Source organism: Mandrillus leucophaeus, unplaced genomic scaffold, assembly GCF_000951045.1.
Source record: "Mandrillus leucophaeus isolate KB7577 unplaced genomic scaffold, Mleu.le_1.0 Scaffold937, whole genome shotgun sequence".
NCBI classification, from domain to species: domain Eukaryota; kingdom Metazoa; phylum Chordata; class Mammalia; order Primates; family Cercopithecidae; genus Mandrillus; species Mandrillus leucophaeus.
Window position 1 is genome coordinate 990,936 of NW_012110219.1, and position 19,511 is coordinate 1,010,446.

The following is a 19,511-nucleotide window of genomic DNA, read 5'->3' on the forward strand; positions in this document are numbered from 1 at the left end:
ACTTATGGCTAGCCAATTTTCCCAGCACCATTTATTAAATAGGGAATCCTTTCCCCATTTCTTGTTTCTCTCAGGTTTGTCAAAGATCAGATGGCTGTAGATGTGTGGTATTATTTCTGAGGACTCTGTTCTGTTCCATTGGTCTATATCTCTGTTTTGGTACCAGTACCATGCTGTTTTGGTTACTGTAGCCTTATTGTATAGTTTGAAGTCAGGTAGCGTGATGCCTCCAGCTTTGTTCTTTTGACAATTTTCTTAATATGAATACCTAGTTATGCTATTTAGTGAAATATTGGAAATCTAAGAATAACTTCTAATTTTTGGTTTCCTCACTTCAGTGACAACTTAAGTATATATCAACATCCATGAAACGATGAACTGTTCTTACATTCTGCTATTGTTTTCATGCATATATACTTATGACATTTCCAGACTTTTTCTCTTCATTTTCAGCTTTAGCATATTCTCATAGAATCAATCCATGATTTAATTATTGTTTGTTGACTCATCCTTGAACATAATCAACAGAAAAAAAAAACCTATGCCCACTGTTTGAAGACACTCAAAATAAGTTGATTGGCTTTAGCTGTTTTTCAATCATTCAGGCCTATAAGAAGTTATTTTCTTAAGATGGGGCACATACTGATATTTTAAAAGCTTAATAGTATTCTTGGTTAGTATTTTTCCCAATTGTGCAGATTTACTTTGGAGGCCTAATATCGAAACAGCTGTTAACATATTTTTGTCTTAATAATCGCTGTTTTTATAACAGATCATATGAAATACTTTCTGTTTTAGAATATGTTTTTTTTCATATTTTTGGCTGCAGGCACTACTTTTGTTGGGCTATTTGGAGTAAGATTAGCAAAGCTTTCAGACACTCAAATGTCTTAATATCAAGCTAGATTTTTTAATTTGGGTATTAAAGTTGAATAGAATGTTATCACTTGAATTTCAAGTAATAAAGAAGGGTAAATCTAAAATAATAATACCACAGATGGTTATGTACAAGGAAATTAGTAATCTGAGGGAGTGCATGGGCAGAAATAGTGACCTATTTTTATACCTAATTCCATATTTATACATATTTATAAAATATATTCTGGAAAATATATTTGACTTTAGGTTCTCACTTTTTTTTTTTTTTTTTTTTTTTTGAGACAGAGTCTCACTGTGTCGCCCAGGCTGGAGTGCTATGGTGTGATCTCGGCTCACTGCAGCCACCACCTCCCAAATTCAAGCGATTCCTGCCTCAGCCTCCTCAGTAGTTGGGATTAGAGGCACCACATCCTGCTAATTGTTTTTGTATTTTTAGTAGAGATGGGGTTTCGCCATGTTGGCCAGGCTGGTCTCAAACTGCTGACCTCAAGCAATCCACTTGCCTCAGCCTTCCAAAGTGCTGGGATTACAGGCATGAGCCACTGTGCCCGGCCAGGTTCCCACAAATTCTTTACTCTTGCCCTGTAACACTAGCAAGGGACTAAAGATTTGCATGTTCTAAACATTCTTTCATGCATATTTCTACTGTTGATTTTAGCAACGATAATAAAATCCCACACATTTGTAGACAGAATCTAGTATTATGAAAGATTACAGCCAATAATTGTAGTTCATCTGTTCCTAAAAGCTTAACTCCAGTGGCCCTCTCTTGGAAATGTGTATTCGATGAAACTTCAGTAATAAGACCATGAATTAAATTTGAAAGAGAAACTACATCTTTAAGAAGGTGTTGCTTTTCTAAAGTCAATAATGGCAGCTAAATTAGACTAGAACCCTGGTGCCTTGAATGCAAATCCAGAGTTATTCCCAATATACCTCATGCACAAAATTCAAGGCTTCAATTTGACATTTATTTTCTATTGTGGATATTGATTTACTGAGGGGAAAAATGAAATGTGCTGTTGTGGTCCAATGTGCTTTATTGACCAAATAAACTATAATTGATTAAGAAGACTTGTGTACTACTCTTTATATTACTACAAATGTATTTCAATAAAGCTTCTTCAGTAATGGCTGATTGCAACTACATATATTAATAAACAGTACTACTAATGTACAAACAGTTATTACAGATTTATCTGGTTTATAGGCTTGCCTTGGCCCAAATAAAACCTTCAGTGTATTTTATAGTACTTCATGAGGAACTTCATAATTAAGCTCACGTTTAAATGAGAAAAAGCATTACAATAGAATGCAGTTCCTCAATCCTTCAGTTTTTGCTGACTGCATTGAGAACTACAGAAGCCAAAGAAAGTTATAAAATATATTTCTGAGTTATATGTATAGTTATGGTTATATCATCTACGTTGTAGATGATACATTTGTTAAATATTTTTCTAAAAATATATCTTGGTCAAGTTTAAAATATTTTTCATCCCACTGAAGGTACAGAACACTAAAAATCTATTATATTCCATTCACAATTTCTTATCCTTACATTTATTTAATATTAGCTTAGTTAATTTTTCCTGCATATTGATTACTATCTGCAACTTCCCTATAATTTATTTTATTTTGATATGCTAAATTCACCATTCTTGACTACCAACAAAATTAATCTAGGGTGAACACATTTTTGAGACGGATATGACTAGTCACTAAATGCAGAAAAACATGAATTCCCTTACGGTTTTCCTAGTGTCTACTGATAATGCCCACTGGAATAGTAGAAAAACTTCACTGATAAATGATTTGTTAACCTATGCAGCCTTGACTGTTGCCTTGTATTTTATCTCCTCAATAGCTACATTAAATACAGAAGAAGGGATATCCTAAGCAAGCAGCAAAATAAAGTCTATATTGATGTTACATGTTTCAAACAAGAGCCTGAATATAACAATCATGGTAAATTGCATTGCTGTCATAAACTATATATCAGATTTGCATTGTAAAACAAAGCAAGATATACAAACCTTCTTAACTCAACCAATATGCATTGCAAAGACTCCTACTGAAATGTGTGATTCAGGTATATCCATTTCATTGGACAATGCCATTAACCAAGAGTGCATGATTGACATTTTAGAACACTTCAGTCAACAGCAGAATACATATTTCCATGAGAAACATATACAAAAATGGGCCATATACTGGGTCACAAAGCTAACCTAAAAAAAGTAACAGATTTGAAATCATATAAAGTATATTTTTTGATCAAAATGGAATCAAACCAGAAGTCAATAATAGAAACAAAACAGGAAAATCTCCAAACACTTACAAATTAAATAACCTACTTTTCAATATTGCATAGGTCAAAGAAGATAGCTTGAGGGAAGTAAAAAAAAATACATAAAACTGAACGAAATAAAAATGCAAGATATCAAAATGTGTGGGACACATCTAAAGTAGTGCTGAGAGTGAGATTTATATTACTAAATGCTTTCATTACAAAAAAGGAAGTCTTAAGCCAACAATTCAAGCACCCACCCCAAGAAACTAGGAAAAAAATGAATGCAAAGTAATTAGAAAGGAGATAATAAAGATGAGTAGGAATAAATTAAATTGAAAACACAAAACCAAAGAGAAAAGTAATGAAGTCAATAACTGGTTTTTTGAAAAGATTATTCAAATTTACAAACCTCTAACAAGATTGACAACCATAAAATAGAGTGGATAAAACTTAGTAATATCAGGAATAAAACGGTAGGTATCATTACAGATGGAATAGGGGTATATGAGGAATAATGAACACAATATATGCAAGATCTGCATGTAGGAAACTACAAGACCCTGACAAAAGAAATAAAAGATGATCTGAGTAAAAGGAGAGACATATTCTATTCACGGATTGAAAGATTGACCATAGACAGTAAAGATGTCAATTCTCCCCAGATTGATCTATAGGTTTAATTCAACTGACTTTATAGTTATTTCAAACAAAATGAAGCAAAACACTGGCCCACAGACATTAAGTTTATCAGTGTCCCTCATATTGCCATATCTAATGGACCTTTTTAATTTTTTCCTTAATTAACTTCTGCATGCTATTAAATTATCTGCTACAGTCATGTTAAACAAATGTCGTTTCTTAAATGTACTATTTTGTTTTCTCAGAATTTTTCCTTTAGTTTCATTTTCTCCTGATTTCTGATTTAGGTTTCATTCATTCATTCATCCAACAAATGTCTTCTCTTTGCAGGTATTTTATTATGCAGTTAATGGACAAAGATTTGTGGCAACATCCCTCTTAAGTTATGTATTTCACGTATTGGTTACAGAGTAATAGGAAATTCATTTATGTATTTAGTCTTATTTACTTGTAAACACAGCAAATTATTCTACTATTTTTCGTTTCACATTATTAGGGCCAGTGAGTAACAAATGTAATTGACAAATAAGTGTAATTCTATTCTTTATTTAACAAACGTGCATGGAATAAGCCACTGTGTACCCAAATGTTTGAAATGCATTGAAAACATTTATCTGATTTGTGTTTTTATAAAATTTAAGATACAATATGGCCCTGGTTTTAAGAACTTTTTTTCTGACTTTGATAGACAAAAAGAATAAACATTATATGCTTATAATGCTTTAAACATTTGTACATCTGGACAAAAATAACTTTAATAGTACAGTTGCTCCAAAACGTCATGTTGTGCATCAGCTGACTTCATCTGAGCAAGAACTTTGAATGCAAAATATGCTTAACTTATTTTATATTATTTTTCATGCTTGTGAATACTAAAGAATATGGACCCATGTTTGTTATAGAATATAATTTTGAGCAGCTCTAGAATACACTTTGTATCTAGAACATATTTTTTGCAGTTCTAGAAAGTGTTAATTTCTAAAGTTTTGATATTTTAAGATTCTTGAAAATATTTTAATCAAGTGATAGCAGAAAAGATTGACAAAATCATAAAATGGTTTTATCTGTAGCTAAAATTATTCTCTAATCAGAAGACTCATCAAAATAGCATGCTGATTTCTCAGTATCATTTATCATTTCAACTAGACAAGGCCATTTGCACTGAACATGAGAGAGTAGAAACATCTTCAAATCAACCTCTTAAATTTACTGACTAGAAATACATATGAGAGACAAAATACCATAATATTATTCAACTAGTATTTTGTTTTTCTAAGATATTAGAAATACATTTTTCCCTTCTGTCCTATATGTTTTTGCTACAATTATATTGGTTTTGCTTTACTTTTTTTGTCTGTTGTTTACTTCAAATGATATTTTCTAGGGTGTAGTCAAAGCTATCACTGACATTTCATACCTACTGGAAGGTAGCTTTAAGTTCCTATCTAAGGTTTCACTCAGTTCACTATCTTCCTGGCTTTATTTATGAGTGACAGATATCTATTTTGGGTATTTGGGTATGAGGACAGATTCCCCAGTTACTGTTTTTAGTTATAGTTAGATAAAGCTATACAGCAATGTTTTGAAGGCAGATCATGACCACAATGTAGATATTAATATAAATGAAATGAATTACATTTTGTGAAATAAACAATATTGTGATTTTTAAATTTATATTGTGTGCTGTTTCCAATATTTGGATTTCTAATGCAATAATAAGAATAAAGAATGGAAAAATAAATATGAAATATCACTAATGTCCACAGCTTTCCTACTCTAAGTTACTTTTGTAAATGAACAATCAAATCCGTGAATCTTCTTTATGTACCAACTTCAGGTGCTCATATATATTTAACACTGAATAATTATATTCCTCAATTGAATCTAGATAGTCTTTCTAAAAAGCTGTAAGACTCTTCAGTGGGCTAACAGGTTCCCTAAAAATGGTAATTGTGCTGAGTGAAGTGACTTATGCCTATAGTCCCAGCAACTTGGTAGGCTGAGGCAGAGGATGGCTTGAGCTCAAGAATTTGAGGCTCTAGTGCACTATAATTGTGCCTATGAATAGCTGCTGTTTTCCAGCCCAGGCAACATAGCAAGACCCCATCTTAAAAAAATGGTAAGTCCACATTTGTCTACTTTTCCAAAATATTTGGAAAATCCATGTATCTATATTCATTTAGAAGACCCTACTGTTGATATTTAACAACCTCTAAAACTTGATATTGTCAAGTTTAAAATAAGTGGCTCTTGATATGTAGGTAACTCGTTTTTCATCATCACAACACAAATTCAGTTACCATCTCTTTCCAAAAGTTACCAAGGCAAATTTGATTGTGATAGTCTAGATTTAAATAATTTGAGACAGCTTGTGTTGTGGCAACATGATTACATATAAATGATAGGTCCTAGGAATGATTGGTTTTTATTTTATTATCAATACCAAGTAATATAAAATTTTAAAGGAATGCAGTTAATATTTTTCTAATAGTCTGCCATAGTAATCTATTTTCCAGTCTCTAAAGACAAATATTATACATATGTGGGTGGATACATGCACACACATAAGCATAAACTTAGTGTATTTTACTACACATTATAAAGAGCATATGAAATTTTGAATTAAAAATTTCAAACTTCTCGATCACACATCATTGCAAGTATCTTAGCTTCTTTCACCCAAGGTATGGTGATTAACATTGTCTGCATAGACCTGTAATGGAGAACATTCCATATTAGCGTGTGAAACCGACTGAGTCTTTCTCTTTTTTTAAATTTTTTACTCTTTTCCATTAAATGTGTGGACATAAGGTTTTGATCATTTCCAAGCTCTTGGAAATGTGGGTTGATTTTTGCTGTTAAAATCAATATAAAATTAAATAATATTATATAGAATTCTTTCCATAGCTTTCAAATTGGGCTATGGAGTAATTTCCTACAAAAAAAAATTGAAGAGTCAGGGAGTCTCTGGAGTTTACATTTTCTTGGATATTGAAACACTGACCTCCAGAAATGTTTGACTTACTTAGGCACTTACTAGTAGTTTTTAAATGGGCTGTTTTCCCACATCTTTACCAAATCAATTTTATTTATCTTTATACAATCTGATGGTTGAAAAAAATGTTATTTGCATTTCTTTATTTAGAAGTTAAACATCCTTTTATATTTTTAGCCATTTGTATTTATCTTTTTTAATTGCTTGATCATAAACTTTGCACATTATTACTATTTGATAGCTTGTCTGTTTTATACGCAGGTACATGCGTGTGTGCATGCTTGTACCTACACACACACACCCCACACTTAACATTTGAAATTGCTCAGACTTTTAAAACACATTTACATAATAGTGTTGTTAATTGGGGCTCTATAGTTTTTTCTAAATTTTCATGGAATTATTCTAGCGCTTTTTTTTTAAGGATAATGCTTTCCTTGGTTTGCAGTATATAGACAATTATTTTTTAAAATCAGTATTGAATATTATGTTGTGTGTGTTTTTAATGTAAAGCAGTAATCATAAATTTTTCCCCTGAGGTATTTAAACTATCTATGTGCATATATTTTTATTAAAATTGCTAATTTTGAATAATCCTTGTATTATTGTCACTATTTACTTATACCATAAATATTTATTGTGTTTCCAAAATGTAGCAGGCATTTTCCCAGGTGCCAGAGACTCAAACTTAAAGTTATGTAGTTACTTTAAAATCTCTATATCTTCTCTTTTCTAATACTTGATTTCTTACCTAGGTATTCACATTAGTAAATTTTACTAGTTTAATTTTTCTTATCGGTATTGTTCTGACATCATAATGCTTAAGTATCGCCTTAATTATTGCTCTAGAAAATTTTACATTGCATTAGAATTAACTTCATGGTTTGAAATCACTTGCAAGGAAACTATATGGGCCTTTTAACTTTTAGTGAGGTATTTTCTTAATATTTTAAAAACAATTTACATGCAATTACTGCCTTGCTCAGATTTTCCATTTCTTCTGGGATTAATTTCAGAAATTTATGTTATTTTATAATACAATACATGTAATCTTGAATTTCAAATGATTGTATATAGTTATTCTAAAGAACTTTGATAGATGTCTTTTAATTTCCATTCTATCACTTTTCCCTTCCTCATTTCTAATTTTGGTAGCATAGTATTTTATCATTTTTCATATGTTAATCTAGTATCATTTATATATTTCAAAATATATAAAATAACTAGGTGTGAATTTTTTTATTACTTTATTTTTTAGAGATAAGGTCTTGCTGTGTTTCCCAGGCTGGAATGCAGTGACAGAATCATAGCTCACTACAGCCTGGATCTCCAGAGCTCAAGGGTTCCTCCTACCCCAGCCTCTGGAGTAGCTAGGACTACAGGCTTGCAACCCTATGCATGGCTATTTTTTTATCTTTTAGTAGAGATGGGGTCTCACTGTGTTGCCCAGGCTGGTCTCAAACTCCTGGCCTCAAGTAATTTTCCCATTGCAACTTCCCAAAGTGTTAGAATTTTTAAATAATGCTATTGATTTAATTCTTTAAAATTTTTCTTTGTTATTTTCATGACCATATTTTGTTTTTCTTTTCTAAAACATTTAATGTTGAAATGTAATAATTTTTACAATATTATTTCTTATTTAGAAATAACTCATAAATCTTTATGAGTTAAACTGTATGGATTTTTTCACTGTGAATAACTTCAGCATTATCCATTGTAAAAATATATATCCTTAATCATAATTATCTCTATATTCTGCAGTATAGATTTTTATTTCTTTTCCAGTCTAAAGGTTATATAATAGTGTTCTGTTATTATTATTTTTTTAATACATAAGGTTTTATTTACCAAGTGTTCCATATTTTATAATTTATGATATTCACAAAGTTTTATGTTGTACAGATGTTCCTGTTTTTTTTTTAGTTCCACTCCCACCTGAGGAACAGCCAAGTTAACAATGCCACTTTGGAGCATGTTTTCTTTTTCTTGCTTTTTTTTTTAGCAAGGTTTTTTTGTTTTGTTTTGTTTTTTTAAATTTATTATACTTTATGTTCTGGGATGCATGTACAGAACAGGCAGGTTTGTTACATAGGTATACATGTCCCATGGTGGTTTGCTGCACCCATCAACCCGTCATCTACATTAGGTATTTCTCCTAATGCTATCCCTCCCCTAGCCCCCCACTCCCCGACAGGCCCCAATGTGTAATGTTCCCCTCACTGTGCCCATATGTTCTCATTGTTCAACTCCCACTTATGAGTGAGAACATGTGGTGTTTGGTTTTTTCCTGTGTTAGTTTGCTGAGAATGATGGTTTCCAGCTTCATCCATGTCCCTGCAAAGGACATGAACTCATTCTTTTTTATGGCTGCATAGTATTCCATGCTGTATATGTGCCACATTTTCTTTATCCAGTCTATCATTGATGGGCATTTGGGTTGGTTCCAAGCTTTTGCTATTGTGAATAGTGCTGCAATAAACATACGTGTACATGTGTCTTTATAGTAGAATGATTTATAATCTTTTGTGTATATACCCAGTAATGCGATTGCCGGGTCAAATGGTATTTCTGGTTCTAGATCCTTGAGGAAACGTCACACTGTCTTCCACAATGATTGAACTAATTTACACTCTCACCAACAGTATAAAAGTGTTCCTATTTCTCCACATCCTCTCCAGCATCTGTTGTTTCCTGACTTTTTAATGATTGCCATTCTAACTGGCATGAGATGGTATCTCATTGTGGTTTTGATTTGCATTTCTCTAATGACCAGTGATGATGAGCTTTCTTTCACATGTCTGTTGGCCCCTTAAGTGTCTTCTTTTGAGAAGTGTCTGTTCATATCCTTTGCCCACTTTTTGATGGGGTTGTTAATTTTTTTCTTGGTCCTTTAGCTTGGAGAAGTTTGTTATTACTCACCTTCTGAAGCCTACTTCTGTCAATTCGTCAAACTCATTCTCCCTCCAGTTCTGTTCCCTTGCTGGCAAGGAGTTGTAATCCTTTGGAGAAGAGGCATTCTGGTTTTTGGCATTTTTCAGCCTTTTTGCCCTGGTTTTTCCTCATCTTCATGGATTTAACTACCTTTGGTCTTTGCTGTTGGTGAGCTTCAGGTAGAGTTTTTGCTTGGTCATCCTTTGTGTTGATGTAGATGCTATTGCTTTTTGTTTGTTAGTTTTCCTTCTAACAGTCAGGACCCGCTTCTGCAGGTCTGCTGGAGTTTGCTGGGGGTCCACTGCAGACCCTGTTTCCCTGGGTATTACTAGCAGAGGCTGCAGAACAACAAAGATTGCTGCCTGCTCCTTCCTCTGGAAGCTTCATCCCAGAGGGGCACCTGCCAGATGCCAGCTGGAGCTCTCCTGTATGAGATGTCTGTTGACCCCTGCTGGGAGGTGTCTCCCAATCAGGAGGCTTGGGAGGTCACAGATACACTTGAAGAGGCAGTCTGTCCTTTAGTAGAGCTCAAGTGCTGTGCTGGGAGGTCTGCTGCTCTCTTCAGAGCCAGCAGGCAGGAATGTTTAAGTCTGCTAAAGCTGCGCCCACAGCTGCCCCTTCTCCCAGGTGCTCTGTCCCAGGGAGATGGGAGTTTTATCTATAAGCCCCTGACTGGGGCTGCTGCCTTTCTTTCAGAGATGCCCTGCCCAGAGAGGAGGAATCTAGAGAGGCAGTCTGGCTACAGTGGCTGTGCCAAGCTGAGGTGGGCTTCGCCCAGTCCTAACTTCCCCTGGCTTTGTTTACAGTGTGAGGCGAAAACTGCCTACTCAAGCCTCAGTAATGGCAGACACCCCTCTCCCGACCAAGCTACAGCGTCCCAGGTTGACTTCAGACTGCTGTGCTGGCAGCAAGAATTTCAAGCCAGTGGATCTTAGCTTGCTGGGCTCCTTGGGGGTGGGATCCACTGAGCAAGACCACTTGGCTCCCTAGCTTCAGGCTCCTTTCCAGGGGAGTGAACTGTTCTGTCTCACTGGCATTCCAGGCGCCACTGGGGTATGGAAGAAAACTCCTGCAGCTAGCTTGGTGTCTGCCCAAACGGCCACCCAGTTTTGTGCTTGAAACCCAGGCCCCTTGTGGTGTAGACACCTGAGGGAATCTCCTGGTCTGTGGGTTGCGAAGACCATGGGAAAAGCATAGTGTCTGGACCCAGTAGCACCATCCCTCACAGCACAGTCCCTCACAGCTTCCCTTGGCTAGGGGAGGGAGTTCCCTGACCCCTTGCACTTCCTGGGTGAGGCCCCACTCTGCTTCTGCTCGTCCTCCGTGAGCTGCACCTACTGTCTAACCAGTCCCAATGAGATGAACCGGGTACCTCAGTTGGAAATGCAGAAATCACCCGCCTTCTATGTTGGTCTCGCTGGGAGCTGCAGACCGGAGCTGTTCCTATTTAGCCATCTTACCCAGGAATCTCTAATTATTATTAAAACATATTTTGAGATAACTTTAGATTTTCTGCCCACCTTAATTTTAAACATTACGCCATTGTAGTCAGAAAATATGGCTTTTTTTTTTTTACATGCTGAAATTTATGATTTTCTCTGTGGTCTACATATGCTTAATCTTAGTAGTTGCCTTATTATCACTTAAAATTTTTATCAGTTCATATAGAATAGTATATGGCATAGCAGATGCCAGTAGTGCCCTACTCATATTCCTCAGACCTGACAGTTTTCAGTGTGCTTCTTTAAACTTTCAACTACCAGTGTCTGTGTCTCTCTGCCACAAAATTCTTTCTGAAATCTTATAAGGCTTTTCTGTTCCCATGCAGCAAGCCAGAAGTTCCAGTGAATTAACAAATACCCAGAAACTCCCAACCAATGACTGCTGGGATATGGTATATAAATACCCCAACTATCTCCCACCTTGAGTGGAAAAATTTGGTCACACTTTACACCATTTCTCAGAATTTTTCCGTATGATTAATTTGTGGCAAGTGGCTTAGTTATGTACAATTTATTGAATGTTTTCCCTCCCTATGTAATTTCTATGCCCTATATTGTGTTCCTTTTCTTCTCTCATAAACAGATTTCATTGGAATTCTCATCCTAGGACCTGCTTCTGGGGGATTCAAAATAAGACAATACCAATCTTATTAATACTTTTTTTTCTTTTAAGTTCTGGGATACATGTGCAGGATATGCAGGTTTGTTACATAGGAAAATATGTACCATGATGCTTTGTTGCACCTATCAACCCATCACCTGGTGGAAGCCATTATCCTCAGCAAATTATTAACACATTTTTCAGATAAATTATGTGATTAACTACTCTAAAATATTATGTGAATTATTCATTAGCTATTCATGGGTTGGTTAAACTCTGTTTCTCATTCTTGTTACACTTAATTTTATTCTTCCAGTCTATGTTTCATAGTTTTAGTTTTTTGGGGGGATTTTAGGTACAAGATTTGTTTTACTATGTGTTAAATTTGTATGGATACATAATATTTGTACATATTTTGGGGGTACACATGATATTTTGTTACATACATAGAATGTGTAATGATCAAGTTGTGGTATTTAGGGCATTCATCACCTTGAGTACTTACCATTTCTATGTGTTAGGGCCATCTCAAGCCTTCTCTTGTAGGTGTTTCAAAATATATAATACACTGTTGTTAACTATAGCCACTCTACTCTGCTATCGAACATTAGAACTGACCCCTCTATCTGACCTTATGTTTGTACCCATTAACTAGCCTCTCTTTATTCCCCTACCCACACACTCTTTCCAGCCTCCCATATCTATTATTCTACTTTCTATTTCCATGATAGCAACTTTCTTAACTTCCACATGTGAGTGAGAATGTGTGATATTTTTCTTTCTGTGTCTGGCTTATTTAACTTAACACAATAACCTAAAGTCCCATTCATGTTGCTGCAAAAAAAATGATTCCATTCTTTTCTATGGCCAAGTAGTATTCCATTGTGTATATTTACCACATTTTATTTATCCATTTGTCCATTGATGGACACTTAGATTGATTTCATATCTTTGCTGTTGTGAATAGTGCTACTTTAAGTGTAAGATCTGAAACTATAAAACTGCTAGAAGAAAACATAGGGGGAACACTTTAGAACAGTGGCCTAGGCAAATATTTTTTGGCTAAGACTTCAAAAGCATAGGCATCAAAACTGAAAACAGAAAAATGGGACCACATTAAATAAAAAAGCATCTGCACAGAAAAGAAAACAATAAACAGAGTAATGACACAACGTACAGAATGGAAGAAAATATTTGCAAACTATTCATAGGACAAGGAGCTAGTATCCCAAATATGCAAAGAAGTTGAACAACTCAACAGTAAAAAACAAAACAAAACAAAACCATAATCCTAATAAAAAGTGGGCAAAGGACATGAATAGACATTTCTCAAAAGAAGATATACAAATGACCAACAAGCATATGAAAAAAATACTCAACATCACTAATTATCAGGGAAATGGAAATCAAAACCACAATGAGCTATCTTCTTACCCCAGTTAGAATGGCTATTATTAGGAACAGATGTTGGCCAGGATGCAAAGAAAAGGGAACTCATACACTGCTGGTAGGAATGCAAATTAGTATAGCTACTATGGAAAACAGTGTGGAGATTTCTCACAAAACTAAAATAGAGCTACTGTAAGATCCAGAAATCCCATTACTGGGTATTTACCCCTCCCTCAGAATAGAAAATCAGCATATATTTAAAAAAATACCTTCACCTTTATGCTTATTTCAGCATATTTTTGACATTTTATTTTTCAGAACATAAGTATTAATTACAAAGTTTCATTATCAATGTAGACAGTAATCAATAGCACTATAATATACCCCTCTTTTTCTTGTTTAACGATTCTACATTGCCTAGGATTAATATCATGGGACAACTCAATTCATACTTTAAAATCATTTTAGATACACCTATTAGATACAATATTTATTTGCCGGTGTTATTTGATCAGCCTTTTATTTCTAATATGTGAACTTATCCCATTTTGATTTATTGATATGTAAATATTTGGTCTTAGTTCTTTCATCTTATTTTATGCTATGTTTTATGTTCAATGCTTCCTTTGTTTTCTCTCTTCTGCTGTGGGAATTGTGTGACTGCAATTTCTTTGTTCAAGTATTTAGTTTTATAGCCTCAGGTGACAGATTATGCATTTTGAAAGATGGAAAGGGGGTGAAAGTCCTTCCACAAACAGAGATTAATGTATACCCTTGCACAGCAAGCGAATGTTGTTCTAGAGTGAGAGTAGGTATAGTCCTCTCTCTCTTACTGTCCCAGGATGTGGGGATGGGGACAGGTGGAGAGAATTTCTTAAAAGAAAAACACGGTAATGGGATCCTTTTAGTCCAGGCATTTAAATTATTTGTGATTTGAAATTCCTTACGATATCAAATGTCCCACTTTTCCAACCCTTTAAAATCTTGCATAAAGTTTATTCAAAATGAAGTGCATCTTTTCCAGTTTTGAAAACTCCACTGAAGCTTTCCTTTTTGATGATTCTTACTTTCACTTTAAGAAGGGTGTAGGGATATGGAGTGTTAATAATCACCAGCTTGTTAAAGTTACTTGTCCATGGTTTTCCAGATAATTATAATAAAAATGATACTAATGATATCTGATGCATAGTGTTTACTGTGTAACAAAAACTGGTCCACGTTATTTATACACAGTAATTCATTTAGCCCTTATGAGTTACATGAGGATTCTATTATATTCAACTATGAATTGTGTATTAATGCTGCTGTAAATTTACATCTGAAAACACTGAGTAGCAGGAGGCTATATATCCTTCCCAGTGTCTTACATCCTTTGAATAGTAGAGCCAAGACTTAAATTCATAATTCATGATACTTGGCTCCTGAAAGTACACTCTTTTTATATTTTATTTTTATTTTTTGAGTTGGAGTCTCACTCTGTCACCCAGGCTGGAGTGCAGTGGTGCCATCTTGGCTCACTGCAACCTCCACCTCCAGGATTCAAGCGATTCTCCTGCCTCAGCCTCCCGAGAAGCTGGGATTACAGACACCTGCCACCATGCCCGGCTAATTTTTGTATTTTTAGTAGAGACGGGGTTTCACTATGTTGGCTCAGGCTGGTCTTAAACTCCTGACCTCGTGATCCGCCCGCCTCAGCCTCCCAAAGTGCTGGGATTACAGGCATGAGCCACTATGCCAGTACACTCTTAACCAGGACACTGCACATTCTCAGACAGAAATCATATTTTACAAATACTTATCTAGGAGACTAAGATAAAGTAAGCACACTTCACCCTAGTTCTCCTTGGTTATCACACCTGAAACCTGGATGAGACAAATGAAGCAAACAGCAGAAGACTAAATGAAAAGTAGACAAAAGAAAGCAGATACATTTGAGGACTTGGATTCAAGGAAAGACACAGAATTGAGTTCCCTGGGCATTGGTTTCACCTTCTGTATATCCCAATCTGAGTGCAGGAAAAGTTCTCAACCAAGAAATGCTAACAGGTGCACAAAATAAATAAAATAACAGAAAAAAGAAAAAACAGAATAAGTCTGTTCTCTCTGGACAGGGGACTGGCAGAGCAATGGTTCTCAGCCAAGGGTGATTTTGTACCCCAGGGGATGTTTGACAATGTCTGGAGACATTTCTATAGTGGGAGAGTTCTACTGCGATCTAGTGGGCAGAGATCAGGAATGTTGTTCAACATCCTAAAATGAACAGAGCAACACAATGACAATGAATTAACAGACCCCAATAACAATAGTGTGAAGACTGAGAAACCCTATTCTAACTGGTTCAAGCCAGGGTCAGCAAATTATGGCCCTGTGAACCAAATCCAGCCCACTGCAATAAGTACAATAAGAACAATAGGTAGCTCATTGATGGCACAGATAAGACCAGCAGAACTTTAGGCACCTGATATGAAAAGGTAACACATAATTCATATTTAGCATTGGACTCTTGAACCTTTTTCATTAACTAAAATATATATGTATATTTACATGTATATATACCTTAGCTTTTTAATTATTTTATTTTTGTTGTCTTATTTGTACTGAAAAGCTTTGAATATGGCACTCAGACAAGTCATTTTGAACTCATTTTTAAAGCTGTCATATTGTTTGATCTTTCCATATGTCCTCACACCTAAAGGTACTTATAGTTGAAATATAAAATATAAGTAATCCCACAAGCCTCACATGAAAATGTCCACTTATATGCATTCCATATGCTTAATAATTTTAAAATAATAGAAATCATGTTGTGTTTCTAATGTTGATAAATAGCATGGTTGTTCTGAAAATATTCAGTAATACTATTATTTGAAGACTCTGGTTGAAACAAATTAGTTGATACTTGGTCATCCTTTGAATTAAAAAAAAAAAAATCTGGGCCAGGCGTGGTGGCTCACGCCTGTAATCCCAGCACTTTGGGAGGCTGAGGTGGGCGGATCACATGGTCAGGAGACCGAGATCATCCTGGCTAACACGGTGAAACCCTGTCTCTACTAAAAATACAAAAAATTAACCGGGCGTGGTTGGGGGCACCTGTAGTCCCAGCTACTCGGGAGGCTGAGGCAGGAGAATGGCGTGAACCCAGGATGCAGAGTTTGCAGTGAGCTGAGATCACGCCACTGCACTTCAGCCTGGGTGACAGAGGGAGACTCCGTCTCAAAAAAATAATAAAAATAAAATAAAATAAAATAAAATAAAATAAATCTGAAAATCTCGCTATTTGGGAGCAGCCAAGTCTATTGATATGTCAGTATTTTTATTGATATCGATATCTCTGTATTTAATTAGAAATTAACTTTTAATTAAAATGTATGTATTGTTGCCCCTATGAGAACAAAATGTAGCATCATCTCCCTGGAATTAATAACTCTTAAATAGCTACATTTATTATACTAAAAATGTTAATAAAGTTACAATATTACAAGCGATGGACTCTCACTCCAGAATTGCTGTAAAATAAAGAAGGCTTAGTAAAGATAATCATACTAGAGTCTCCTGAAGAGTGAGCTTGGATATCTCATAACTGTGGTTCAAATAATGATCTGCTGACATAGAACACTTCTTAAATGAAATAAGTTAACGTGCATCAGGAGAGAAATCATGGTCCAGTAGAAATGTCTGCAATAAGGTGAGCATACGACATTAGGTAACCCTCATTAAAATTTCTCATTCTGCAGATGATTTCTGTAGTGGAAGCTGATTTTAGTATTATCCTCTTAAGTTATCTATCTGTAACTGCAAAAACAAGTTTAAATATTTATTTCACTGGAATTAAAATAACTTCTGCCTTAAAAAGAAATCTAAATCACTGAGCCTGTAAATAATTATATGAATTTATAGGAAATCCCAACTGCTATTAAAATGTGATACAATTTTTGACTAACCCATTTGTCTAATGGTTCTTTGAATGATTCCCCAAATTTAAGGTTTTTTCCTAACTTTTCATAAGATTATGCCCAGGTTTTCAAGTTTAATGCTATAATCCTGTCTTTTTTTTTCCCCTAGAGGAATACAGTGTCTTTTTGTTGTGTTAAATTTTTTTGGTGGTTTCTACTCAGCATATCTTATAAATAATAAAGAAGATTCAAATATGCATTTATCAGGGATTAAACAGTTTAGATACTCCATTTTAAACATTAATGATTATCAGTATCTATATAATTTTAAATGTAAACTGCATAACCTATAGAAAAGAATGGGAAAAAATACAATGGAACAATTAACCAAAAACATTGGTTTTTGTTTTTAGACAATGTGGATTTAAGGGATGAATTGTTTCTAGGAGAAAAAAAAAGTTTATTCCAACGTAATAAGGGGCTGAATCCAAGAGGAAAATAATATAAACATCTTAACCTTTTGTTTATGTAATAACTTTTTTTTTTTGCAAAAAAAGCAGGAAGTGGTCAGGATGAAAAGGAAATTCAGGTAATTTAACTTACCTATCTCTGAAACTAAAAGAGCAAACAAGGAATAAAATAGTAAGAAAGCAGAATATTTAAACAATATTGTCATAATTGACATAAAGAGAAGAACAGACCCAACAACTGCAGAGAACATATTCTCCTCAAGTATTACATTAAAAGTATTACATTAAAATCATAAAAATTGGTTATTAATCAGGATTTGGTAATGGTCAACTACTAATACACAGCATGTTCTATGACAAGAGTGGAGATAAACTAGAAGTCAGCTAGAGATTTTATTACCCCAAAAATGTTTTTGAATCATGCATTTTTAATATTTTGCATACATGCAGGGTTAGTTCTGATTGTATGCTGGATTTATGCTGGATTTTCTGTATGAAATAGTATAGAGATAATTGGAAATCCTAGATGATTTTATCTTCACTAGGTGATTTTTATCTTCATCCAGGGAACATTTGTTTTTGTTAATGAGAGATAGTTAAGATGAGGGTAGTTCATCTCATAGCAATCAGGGATTGCGACCTGTTGAAGCTGGACTTTAAGTTTTGTGAGGAGTTTTTTTTATTTCTGATTCATATGGACCCTTAGGCCATAGCCCCTCAGAGATGCCAAATGAACCCTTGGGGCATTTTCCAGGGCCTTTGGAAGGCCCTGAATCCATATATTGTTCCCTGGGGTGAGTGAGACTACTAAAGTCTTGCTCAACTGCTTAGCTTCTCAGCTACAAGCTTCTGCTTAGCGCCTTATGTTCTCAATTACCTCTTTTGAATCAACAAAAAGTTTTAAAGGAAAAACAATATTACATTTTTTTCTCACCAGCTGGGTGGCTCTTCTGACATCTTGTCCCTTCAAATCTTTGCATCCTTGGATTTCCGTCTTTAAACAGATGTCTTTAATTTTTTGATTTTTGTTTATCTAGATTTTCCCAGGAAGATGGTTGCTGAAACAGATTATTCTGCCGTTACTGGAAGCAGATATCTTTACAAACCCTATTTTTTTCTCTGAAATATCCTTTAGTTTGTAGCTTTTTATCCTTGAAGCCAATTAATATAAAATTAAGATCAATTTGTATTTAGGTACATGATACTCACTGGCAGTGGATCTTTTTGTCATAATTTGCTTAAATTCTTTCAGTTAATTTTATCATTTAATTGATTTAATAAATGTTTCTTTAGTACACTTGTGCTAGGTATGAGCCATCTGCTAAAGATTCATTACAAATATACTGCATAGTGGGAAAATACTCAAGTAAATAAGGTTAAAAATAATGGCAAAAACTACAATTACCTTTGCACCAACCTAAATATATATTCATACATTAGCACATACTAATGAAACTAAATCATATACTAGGCCTTAATGAAAGTATCAAGGATTTCAAGAAAATTGTATCTAACAAATCACAATCTCAATTGAAGTTGTCAGTGATGTGCTAAGCCCTGCAATATGTGATCATTTGTACATTGGAGATGTTCTTCTGGTCAATACAGACTGGGTTCATCAGACCACTTATTCCTTGAGTAGAACTTAAAAAGCAGGAAGAGAGAGACAGAGAGATAGAGGAAGACAGAAATAAAATAAAATACAAGGTTAAGAATTCAACAGAGAGCTTCAAATTACAAAAACAAAACAAAATCCACCAAGTTTCATTTTGGTGTACTTTGAAGTTCTATCATCAGGTACCAAAATATTCAGGTTTACTGATATTCATGTTAAATGGATCCTTTAATAATGAAATACCCTTATTATCTCTAGTTATTACTCTTTTTCTTAAAGGCTACTTTTTTCCTAGCATTAGTGTACC